The sequence below is a fragment of the Rhinoderma darwinii genome, chromosome 3 (assembly GCF_050947455.1).
Source record: "Rhinoderma darwinii isolate aRhiDar2 chromosome 3, aRhiDar2.hap1, whole genome shotgun sequence".
NCBI classification, from domain to species: domain Eukaryota; kingdom Metazoa; phylum Chordata; class Amphibia; order Anura; family Rhinodermatidae; genus Rhinoderma; species Rhinoderma darwinii.
In genome coordinates, this window is record NC_134689.1 from 390962589 (window position 1) to 390974929 (window position 12341).

Here is a 12341-nt window from a genome sequence, read left to right on the forward strand (position 1 = left end):
TTTGCATTCGGATGGTGGTTCAAGAACTCATTTGATTTTTCTTGATCTGATGAGACTTAGTGAGTGATTATATTTCGACCAAGACCCCATTTCACTTACAGTGCACATTTATTTATAGCCTCTTGACAAACACCTGACTTAATGTGTTATCTATCTACTTTTCCATTGAGATCTTAGTTAATAACCGTAATGTGCAAAAGCCTTTAGTCTACATTAATATTAAGTGTTTAGGTTTCTGATTATGGATCCGTTGTATTAAATTAACAGTCTAGCAGTGACCAGCATGTTAACATGGGACAACTACACATTGTACCTGCCGGATTATATTGTAGTGCTCTGGTTAAAATGTCAACAATACTAGATGGGTGATGGGGGTGCCAGTTGTAAAGTTTGCGTCTACTCTCTTCAAAAACGTATGTGACACATTGGTCATTAGGTAGAGAGCGTAAGTGAACATTTGTTCAATGTGTATATTGACTAAATCAATAAAGGGATTGTCTGAGATTAGAATAAGGTAAATGGACAGGGCTGCAATACCAGACCCAGTCAAGGACAAGAGTGGCGCTGTTTTTGAAAAGAAAAGAAAGCAGGCCTTCTTTCTAACCTCAGACATCCCCATCCCTCTATCACCTCCATACAGTATAGTCATCCTGAAGTTCCAACAAATTTTTCTCACTTAGGCCATATTCAGACGAACGTTAGCGGCCTTCACATGGCTGCATAAATATCAATGTACTTCTATGGGGCTATTCACATGGCCGTTGTTTTAACGGACCCTGTGAACGTCCCGTGAAGAAATGGGACATGTCCTATTTTTGACCGTTTTCATTGATCCCTCAATAGACTCAAGTCTATGAGGGATCCATAAAAACGGGTCCTACACGGATGCAAATCGGCTGTGAAAAACTGCCGTTGTTCACGGCCGATTTCACACACGTTAGTCTGAATATAGCCTTAGTGAACGTTTAATATTCAATCCAGTTTTAATAAAAGGCTTAAACATTGGTTGAACATTCATGGTCATCCAGCATTCACACATCTTTGGTTCAGTTGTCTGCAGTAGCCAACTTCTGTTTGTATGATGTATTTAGCATGTTTTGCTATTAGAGGGAAAGTCAACCCTCTAAAACCAGAAGAAGTTGCTTTAAATCCATTGATGTTCATGATTTGAAGGTTCGATAATTTGCCCTTTTATGCTCTGAGACGACATTGCGTTTAACTAAGAAGTGGTTGTCCATTTGATCTAAGCAACATTAATGTTTAACTGCAGCTCTGGTTTATATCAATGATTAGAATTATTGATTAGAATGATTAGATTGATCAATGATTAGAATTAACTTCTTGTACATTTGTGTGGATATAAATTTCACTATAAAAATGGATTCAGATTTCATTTAATTCACTGATTTCAGTTCACATAGATTTCCTCCACCTAAACGAAAACAACCGTGTTTTCCTCTTGGCCGCTTTTATCAGACTGCCCCTTCATACAATCCTCTTTGAACCAACGGTAAATTGAATTATGATTCATTCAGCAAGAAACATCTGAACGGCACAGGTGCTCTCGCTCATGGAAATAGAGACATGCCGGGAAAATTTGCAGCTGTAGACATTTTCAAGTTTCCACAATTAATTGATGTGTAGAAATTAAATAAAGTCTCCAGTTGAGTAAAAGTAGCCCAATATCTGACCCTAACTATATTTTTGTGATCGGAGGACTACCAATGATACATTACCTATACCTAATTAAAACAAAAACTATTTTATATAGTTCATAGCCCTATTTGCTCAAACTGTGACCTCTACTGGACTTTATGGAAACCCGTAGAATTGGAGATAAAATTGTTAGTTCAAAAGATGTGCCTCTGGGCTGTTGTGTGGTCATTCTCACCTCAATATAAGAAATTTCGACTTCCAATTGTGTAATAATCCACGTGGGCATGGAATGTAGAGCAGATGAGTAGAAAGTACTGACTGTGGGAGAAACATGTATGGCAGTGGAGGGATTAGAGAACATGTAAGGGTTTGAATATACTCGTACTTAGATGAACAGGAAACCAAGGACGGTTCCTCATAGTTTCCAAAAATGACTGTCTGCAAGAAAAACTTCCCATCACCACTTAGGGCTCATGCACACGTTCACAGGGGCAGGATGACGGGTAGGCAGAGAAGGTGGCTCTCCGAGGAGGGTTGCAATTTACGGAGGTTCAATGCACAATTTGCTTGATTGAATTGGGGAAGTAATGGCACCTGTCATACAGATATGTGGAAGGGTGGCCAAAGGGTTGGAAATAAATGGGGGTAAGTATGCTAAATAAATATTCTATGGATTGCTTGGGAAGGAGAAGGGGGAAAGAGTTGATTAAATAATTATTGGCAACAACTACTATGCGGCACTTTAGGGAAATTAGGGTGGGGGATGAGTATTCTCCAACTCTTGCCTTGGGCACCAAGATGGCATGTCTCACAATTCTACATTCTTATTTCAGATCCTTGTTGTATAAATCCGTAATACAGCAGCTAAAGACTGCTATGGGCCCATACTAAACCTCCATGTGCCACAGATTTACATAAAAATCCATATTTAAGCCCATAGGTGCTCCGTGTGACGCTGTACAGATTTTATGCACATGGTATTGCCTCGTGAATAAGATCTTGTAGTAAGAAGAGCAGCTCTGAAGCACAAACTGCATGATGTCCATCCTGGGGAGCAGATCATTAGTAAGTTAGAACAGCACAGCAGCAAGGGACGTCATTGCAATGCAGGTTGTAGGATTATGTGGTACATAATCGAACTCTAGGAATTTGTTTTCTAATGTTCTTTGATAAATTTTGACAAAAAAAACATGAACAGAGTCATACATTATAATTTTCACATCTGGTAATCTCCAAATATACGGTGCCCACCAAAAGTTTCGGAACACTCTCATAACTTTTGAATGGCTCGAGGTAGAGGGTTAAAATTTGGTGGGATTTAATGGGGGTCATAAAATCTACCAGTTAACCCCCCAAAAAAAAACACCCCACACCCTTGGGGGCGGTGGGGTGGGCAGGGGAAGCAAAATCTTACATGGCATGGGTGGGGTCGAGTGGGTGCTCATTTGAAAGCTATTTTCGATACGAAAACAATGCTGCAATGGATTTTGAGATAGGATTTCTTTTCGCTGAGATATTTAACTTAAAAGTTATCATCTTCATTATCGGCTACCGCTTGTGTTAGCATTACCGCAAATGTACCGCGCAGGTAAAATCCTAAGAGAGAGTGTGTGTGCGTCCTGGTAGATTTTATGACCCCATTAAATCCCACCAAATTTCAATCCTCTACCTCGAGCCGTTCAAAAACTATGAGGGTGTTCCGGAACTTTTGGTGGGCACTGTATATTTAAAATGCAATTTGAAGCAGCCCTGGACTTTTGCACGTTTTTTGTTTTTTTTCCATAGTACAGTTTGGGGAACTAGAGAGACTACATTGAGATTCTGCCAGTTTATTCTGAGCTGTGACCTTACTGCTTGTTCGGTATCTATATGAAGTAGGCAATACTGATTTGCATAAGTTATACAAAAAAACTGTCTCCCAGAATGCAATGCTTTAGAGTTCCCGAATCCCAATTAAGAGATGTGCCATCAGTAACAGAGCTGAGCAAATTCCAGCAGAATAACAAAATAGAATGTTAGAGAAGAATGATGGGTAAGTAAAGTATTTGTAGAGTTCTCAGTGTCACATGCAGCGTATATTTCGATGAAATCTATAAATTATAAGCGTTCTCGATTTCAACATATTTACAAACAATCCTAATTCGTATTAGAAAAACATGGCTGCTTGTTTCTAGAAATAGTGGAAAACCAGTGAATTGGGTTGAACTGCAATACCACACACAACCTGTAGACAGGTGTGGCACAGTTTTTTGGAAGAAAGCAGCCATGTTTTTCTATTCCTGGACGGCCCCTTCCATTTGTTTTCCATTTGGAAATCATGTGCATTGCTATTTTTATATCATTCCTGGTAATTTAATTCACATAAGTTTAATATAAGTAGGTCATGCTTACTTATATCTCTTTTATGAGGTTTTATTAAATTGGGATAAAAGACTGGATTACCGAGTAGCCATGTGTGACATTTGTGTATCTCCATTCTTCAAGATCTTAAGTGTCTAGCTGGATTATGCAAAGTCCATATACAAATGTACTTGACCTCAACACATATATTCCATATTAAATTAATATGACTATAAGGTAAGATATCAGTCATGGAGAAAGGGTGGGACTTGTCATCAAATACCATACGAGTAACGATAGCCCAGGGGCTGAGGGCCTATGTAGGTGAAGAAACCACATTCCTTTTGGTTGTTGAGCTCTTCTCTGCGGGTTCTCGATCATCCAATATATAAGACTATTATCCACGGTTGCAGCTCTTTGCGATGTTATACTTCAGTTTACTGTCAATAAGGTGGGGGCCCAATCCTAATTTTGCTATACAACCCTATGAATTCTAGTAACAGCATGTCATCTACTATCAATGGCTGGTTCTCCAAGATTTAGGGCCGTGTCTCTTTGCCGTACAGCTCACAACCAGACAGGACAAACTTCACATGTGAATCCAGTGTAAAGCCCAGGCTACTTGGCGACTTACAAGACTACCTTGTTGTGACCACAATGGCTTCCTAAAGGGAAAAAATGGTGACTTTGCGAAAAACACAAAAATTCTGATGGCTGGATTTATAATTGTTGCAAGATCTCTTCCAATTTTTTGTTGCTATAGGAAGACATTTCAGTCATATAGTGATAGTCACTAGTGTACAACCACAAGTTACTCTTTAGCCCAGGCTTCAGAGACTAAACTTTAAAGGCTATGTAAACCTTTGGAGGGCAATTTTTTACATGAATGTATATACAGTGAAGGAAATAAGTATTTGATCCCTTGCTGATTTTGTAAGTTTGCCCACTGTCAAAGACATGAACAGTCTAGAATTTTTAGGTAAGGTTAATTTTACCAGTGAGAGATAGATTATATAAAAAAAATAACAGAAAATCACATTGTCAAAATTATATATATTTATTTGCATTGTGCACAGAGAAATAAGTATTTGATCCCTTTTGGTAAACAAGACTTAATACTTGGTGGCAAAACCCTTGTTGGCAAGCACAGCAGTCAGACATTTTTTGTAGTTGATGATGAGGTTTGCACACATGTTAGATGGAATTTTGGCCCACTCCTCTTTGCAGATCATCTGTAAATCATTAAGATTTCGAGGCTGTCGCTTGGCAACTCGGATCTTCAGCTCCCTCCATAAGTTTTCGATGGGATTAAGGTCTGGAGACTGGCTAGGCCACTCCATGACCTTAATGTGCTTCTTTTTTAGCCACTCCTTTGTTGCCTTGGCTGTATGTTTCGGGTCATTGTCATGCTGGAAGACCCAGCCACAAGCCATTTTTAATGTCCTGGTGGAGGGAACGAGGTTGTCACTCAGGATTTGACGGTACATGGCTCCATCCATTCTCCCATTGATGCGGTGAAGTAGTCCTGTGCCCTTAGCAGAGAAACACCCCCAAAACATAATGTTGCCACCTCCATGCTTGACAGTGGGGACGGTGTTCTTTGGGTCATGGGCAGCATTTCTCTTCCTCCAAACACGGCGAGTTGAGTTAATGCCAAAGAGCTCAATGTTAGTCTCATCTGACCACAGCACCTTCTCCCAATCACTCTCAGAATCATCCAGATGTTCATTTGCAAACTTCAGACGGGCCTGTACATGTGCCTTCTTGAGCAGGGGGACCTTGCGGGCACTGCAGGATTTTAATCCATTATTGCATAATGTGTTGCCAATGGTTTTCTTGGTGACTGTGGTCCCAGCTGCCTTGAGATCATTAACAAGTTCCCCCCGTGTAGTTTTCGGCTGAGCTCTCACCTTCCTCAGGATCAAGGATACCCCACGAGGTGAGATTTTGCATGGAGCCCCAGATAGATGTCGATTGACAGTCATTTTGTATGTCTTCCATTTTCTTTCTTTTGCACCAACAGTTGTCTCCTTCTCACCCAGTGTCTTACTTATGGTTTTGTAGCCCATTCCAGCCTTGTGCAGGTCTATGATCTTGTCCCTGACATCCTTAGAAAGCTCATTGGTCTTACCCATGTGGTAGAGGTTAGAGTCAGACTGATTAATTGAGTCTGTGGACAGGAGTCTTTTATACAGGTGACCATTTAAGACAGCTGCTCTTTAATGCAGGCACCAAGTTGATTTGGAGCGTGTAACTGGTCTGGAGGAGGCTGAACTCTTAATGGTTGGTAGGGGATCAAATACTTATTTCTCTGTGCACAATGCAAATAAATATATATAATTTTGACAATGTGATTTTCTGTTTTTTTTTTTTTATATAATCTATCTCTCACTGGTATAATTTACCTAGCCTAAAAATTCTAGACTGTTCATGTCTTTGACAGTGGGCAAACCTACAAAATCAGCAAGGGATCAAATACTTATTTCCTTCACTGTATGTATTGTTAAAAAAAACATATTTGTAATTGAATCTTAGAAATGCAGCTTCTATGCATTCAATTCAATATATGCATAGAAGCTGCCTCTATGCTAACAGCGGAATCCGTCAGTGAACTGCATTGATGACTCAGCTCTTAGTGTTACTGTGTTCCTCTGATGCCTTTGTTAACCCTATTACTAATCATATCTAAGTTGAGGCTTATAGAAGGCATCAGAGGAACACAGTAAGTGCTGGCAGCCGAGCCATTAGTGCAGTTCACTGACGGATGCGGCTGAAAACGCCATGATGGAGCTTCTATGTATAGTGAATGCATAGAAGCTGCATTTTGAAAGTAAACACAATTTTGAGTAAAAGTCAATTACAAATAATAATTTATTTTATCAGTCAGATAGATGTGGACCCCACCTCTGGGACCCGCACCTATCTCTAGAACTGGGCCCCCTAAACCCCGTTCTAACTTTCTCGGCTCCCGCTGCCTCCCGGACACTCCCTGATTAGATGGTTGGGAGTTATGAAAATAGAAGTGAATGGCAGTTACAAAAGTTTCTGTAACTGCCATTCACTTCTATGGGAGGTACGGAAACAGCGTAGCTCAGGGAGCTACGCTGTTTTCGTAACTCCCGACCATCTAATCAGGAAGTGGTCGTGAGGCAGCAGAAACCGGGAAAGGTAAAATGGGGTTTAGGGGGCCGCGTTCTAGAGATAGGTGCGGCATCTATCTGACATTTATAAGATATCCTATGGATATGCCATAAATGTGCCTTATGGGCAAACCCCTTTAAGCTCCTGTACCCAATGCAAAACCTTTACCAGGGTCCCTCACCTACCATGTTTTGTTTATAATAATGGGGCCTTCTTATGTGACAGAGGAGTCTATTGGCCCCCATTAACAACAGTGCCCGGGTGCGATTGCTACCTCTACATCTGTAGCTATGCCCGATTTATACAGGCATGTAGCCTAGCTTCAGACAGGAACATTCTCCTCCCGATAACATTTGTAAACTCTTAACATATGAAGTCGTGTTTGATAATGCAATTTTCTAATTTTCTAAAGTTTATTTAAATCCCTTACATGGATCATGGATGTTGGGACACGTACATTTATATATTATTATGAGCCAACGAATAGATACAAGTAAGACTATGTTCACCTCTGTGCTATGGATTCCGATTATAACAGAAGCCATAGCAGTCTGCCGATCCACCATAAAATGGATTTGAATGGTGCCTGACGGACTGCTTTATCTATTAATTAGATCCATCGGGATTCCGTCGAGTTTTCCAGCATTTTGGCAGCAAGAGTAGCACTGCAAGCTATGGGCCGCCAAACACAGGTGTGAACAATGCCTAAACAGATTAAAGCTTTCTTTAATATTCCATGTAACCTTAGTACCACTGCATTAGCACTTCATATGGCACTTATGGGACGGTCTGATCATTTTTTTGATCACTGGCCTAAAGCGGACAGTCTGGCATCGGATTTCTCTTCAAGAGAGAAAATAGCTGCAATTGTAATTACCCCGCAGGAGGATACAGCTGCCAGCTCACTGTGGACTGCTAGACCTGCAGATTTTCTTATGAAACCGAGAGACTGTAAACGTATTAAAATATCTGCAAACGTCAAAAATTTATATGAGTTTTTTAAGCATAAGTTTAAAAATATTTAATACCCTGGATTACTCAGATAGTAATATAAAAGCCCAAATACTTAATAATTAGCTTTTTTCAGGGTATTTAGAAGGGATTCCGCTGGAATTAAACAACGCATGTGCCAATGTCAGGAGATGTTCACATCCGCGACAGAGGTTCCGTTTCACATTCCGTAAGAAATGCCTGTAAAATGCCGGACACCATGACGAAAACTTGACAGGCCCCATTAAAGTTAATAGAGACTGCCGGGCGCCGTTGGCGGTGGATTGGCACTGCCATTAGCTCACTTTTTCTGTACCTATGATGGAACAGAAAACCGTAAAAACAAACGCAGATGTGAAGATAGCCTAAGTAAATGAGCGGGCAACAGGTTATTGACATAGAGAGGGGGAGGCTTGTCTTTATTCAGATAATCTCATTGGCTGGATGCATTGTAAATGGTGAGATGGGATTGGCCTAATGAATAGCCAATCACAGGCTAAGTAAGATAGTAGCTTTCACATATGTGATCTCGCAAACAAAAGCTTTATAGAGTATTGTTCGTTGCCGAGTCTGCATTACGGACCCCGAGGGGGCGAAAAATTTTAGAGGCTATAAGGTTTTTTTGTTGGTTTTTTTAACAGCGATCTTTTTGAGCATTGAGGGAATATTAAATCGGCAAATTACACAAAAACATGAGAGTCTGAAGTTAAAAGGCTTTTCTAATTTTGGAGCGGTTGACCTGTTCGACATTTATTGTAACGTTGATGTGCCATGTAAACACAACGTTCCCCTTTTTTCATTTCTCTATGGGAGCGTGTACATTTGTTCTTCCTCTGTAACCTCAGAATATTTATTTTTCCATTAGTGACATAGGTTTGAAGGCACTGCCTAATAAATAATGTAACTTTTAATGGTCTATAAACAACATAACCGTTTTCAGTTTTTTTTCATCTGTGACAACAAACAGAGTGCACTACAAAACATTGTAATGCTCTTTTTTTTAATTGACATGCCATTAGAGGTGACAATCAAAACCCCCTAAAGACTCTAGATAACACAATACATTTAACTATACATTACATTACATTACATTAACACCATACAATTACAATACAGCAAAAAAAATACACTTAATTTTTTTGCATTTTGCTGGTTACTTTTTCTCACAGATCTTTAGTCCTCTTTTCTTAATTTAATTATTTTATTTAACAAAAAAAATTATACATGGCTAGTTATACAGTAATATTTATCCTGTGCATATCACAGAAAGTAAGGAGATTTACCATTCAAGAGCCCAGAAAATCAGGATGACAACTCATTCTAACAATATTTCCCATTAGTAGATATAACTTAAGAAGGCGCAGACGTTGTTGACCTAAGGAGCTTTATTTTGATGAAAATAGTTTCATTTCACTTGAAGTATCATCAGTCTTCAATATATATATAAACATACATACAAGGTAGAAATATATATATTATACATATCTATATAGTATATATGTATATATATATATATATATATATATATATATATACACGTATACTATATATATATATATATATATATATATATATATATATATATATATATATATATATATCAATATCATTATACAAAAAGGTGAGGACGTCACTCAGGACGGTTAAATACCAATGACATGTAATAACGTCATACAGGATACATTCTAGAGGAAACCACCCTTGTATGTCGAAAGAGCCCCCCCCCCTGACATTTATTATACTAATAAATATAAATTATATTCCATATAATATACCATGACTTTTAAGAAGTGTCTCTAGAAAATCTAATCAATACAATAACATCAGACCACCCACTGCAGACCCACTGCAGACCCACTGCAGACCCACTGCAGAGAGCTGCTCCACCTCATTTTATATGGAAAGGATCACCAAATGGCCATCATAGAGAGTGTGTAACAAATGCCCCTTGGTCCCCAAGGTAGTGAAGCCCTGAGGCACATGCCCTCCCTATATTTTGGCCCTCCATAGGAGTGAAATTGTATTAGTATTACATTTAGGAATATTTTATATACCAATGTTAGTAGGATTGGGTTATGCATTAATAATCTCGGGGTTAAGAGAAAAGAACAATTTTTCCAATGTAACTACACTGATTGGGGACATTGTTCTGAGAGTAATATGTATAAAATGTGGAATTGTTAATAAAATGGATGTATCTAAGATTGTGGATGTAAAGGATCTGCCAGGCACTGCTTCGGGGTTAACTCCCAGAATTAATCAGTCAACACCTGAGTGTACATCCCTGAGACAGACACCAGCTTCCTCCACTCAGGCTGGCAGGCTTAGGAGTGGGAGAGCCTATCGCAACCTGGCCAGACTCAGCTAGCTCCCGCCCTCGGTCTATTTAAGCCTGCTCTTCCTGTCCATCTGTGCTTGTGAATTCTTTCCTTGAGGTTTCCTGGCCCAGCTACAGCTCCTGCTACTTTTTGATCCTGCTCCATACAGACCCCGGCTTACCGACTACTCTTCTGCTTTTCGCTTTGTACCTCGCACTCTCCTGGCTTGACTCGGCTCGTTCACTACTCTGTTGCTCACGGTGTTTCCGCGAGCAACTGCCCATTTCCCTTGCTTGTATTCCCTTGTTTGTTTGTCGTGTTTGTCATGCACTTACTGAGCGCAGGGACCGCCGCCCAGTTGTACCCCGTCGCCTAGGGCGGGTCGTTGCAAGTAGGCAGGGACAGAGTGGCGGGTAGATTAGGGCTCACTTGTCCGTTTCCCTACCCCCCCCCCACCATTACAAATTCACAAGCCGTATACCTAGTCTACCCTGGTCCCTGACACCATTATGGAACCCCGTGAAACCCTGGCTCAGCAAATGCAGGGTCTCTCCCTACAGGTCCAGGCCCTGGCTCAGAGGGTCAACCAGCCTGATGCTACCTTGGTAGTTCCCCTCACCGCACCCCTTGAACCCCACCTCAAGTTGCCCGACCGGTTCTCAGGTGACCGGAGGGCTTTTCTCTCCTTTCGGGAGAGTTGTAGGCTTTACTTTCGCTTAAAGCCTCACTCCTCAGGTTCTGAGAGCCAGCGGGTGGGTATAATTATGTCCCGGCTCCAGGAAGGGCCCCAAGAGTGGGCCTTCTCCTTGGCTCCTGGCGCCCCTGAACTTTCCTCCGTTGATTGTTTCTTTTCTGCCCTCGGACTTATTTATGACGAGACTGACAGAACTGCCTTTGCCGAGAGTCAGCTGGTGACCTTACGTCAGGGTAAGAGACCTGTTGAGGAGTATTGCTCTGACTTTAGGAAGTGGTGCGTAGCTTCTCGGTGGAATGACCCTGCCTTAAGGTGCCAGTTTAGGTTGGGTCTGTCGAATGCCCTGAAAGACCTGCTAGTTAGTTATCCCTCTTCTGACTCCTTAGACCAGGTTATGGCTTTAGTGGTACGACTTGACCGACGTCTCAGGGAACGACAACGTGAACGTTTATGTGTTTTTTCCTCCGACTCCCCCATGATGCCTCCCGAAGTCCCGTTGCTTCGTTTCTCCCCTAAAGACTCAGAAATACCTATGCAACTCAGGGCCTCCGTGTCCCCTCAACAACGTAGAGAATTCCGCAGGAAGAATGGTCTCTGCTTCTACTGTGGGGATGTCAAGCATCAAGTAAACAACTGTCCCAAGCGTAAGAATGCTGTCAGAGAGCTCCCGCGTCTAAGTGATCATCGGGGAGGTCACTTGGGCGCACAGGTATTTCCCGTAAATATGAAACGTACTAAGATATTGCTTCCCTTTCAGGTCTCTTTTGGTGGTAGGTCTGCTACCGGCAGTGCCTTCGTGGATTCAGGGTCCTCTACTAATATCATGTCTGTGGAATTTGCTATGTCTCTCGCTATGCCTCTGATTGATTTGCCTAAACCTGTTCCGGTAGTGGGTATCGACTCCACTCCTCTTGCTAATGGTTATTTTACACAGCATACCCCTGTTTTTGAACTCCTTGTTGGCTCCATGCATTTGGAGCAATGCTCTGTACTATTGATGCAGGGATTATCGTACGATTTGGTTCTAGGTCTTCCCTGGTTGCAGTTGCATAATCCTACGTTTGACTGGAATACTGGGGAGCTAACCAAATGGGGTAATGAATGTTGTACGTCATGTTTTTCTGTTAATTCTATTTCTCCCCCTAAGGAGGTGAATACGCTACCCGAGTTTGTTCAGGACTTCGCTGATGTTTTCTCTAAAG

The 12341-nt window shown here is 41.1% G+C and overlaps 1 protein-coding gene across 2 annotated transcripts in view; it reads right to left on the minus strand.

Moving 5' to 3' along the window:
* Window positions 1-12341, minus strand: part of OLFM2 (olfactomedin 2) — a 270986-nt gene that overhangs the window by 73421 nt on the left and 185224 nt on the right. The window lies entirely within an intron of this gene.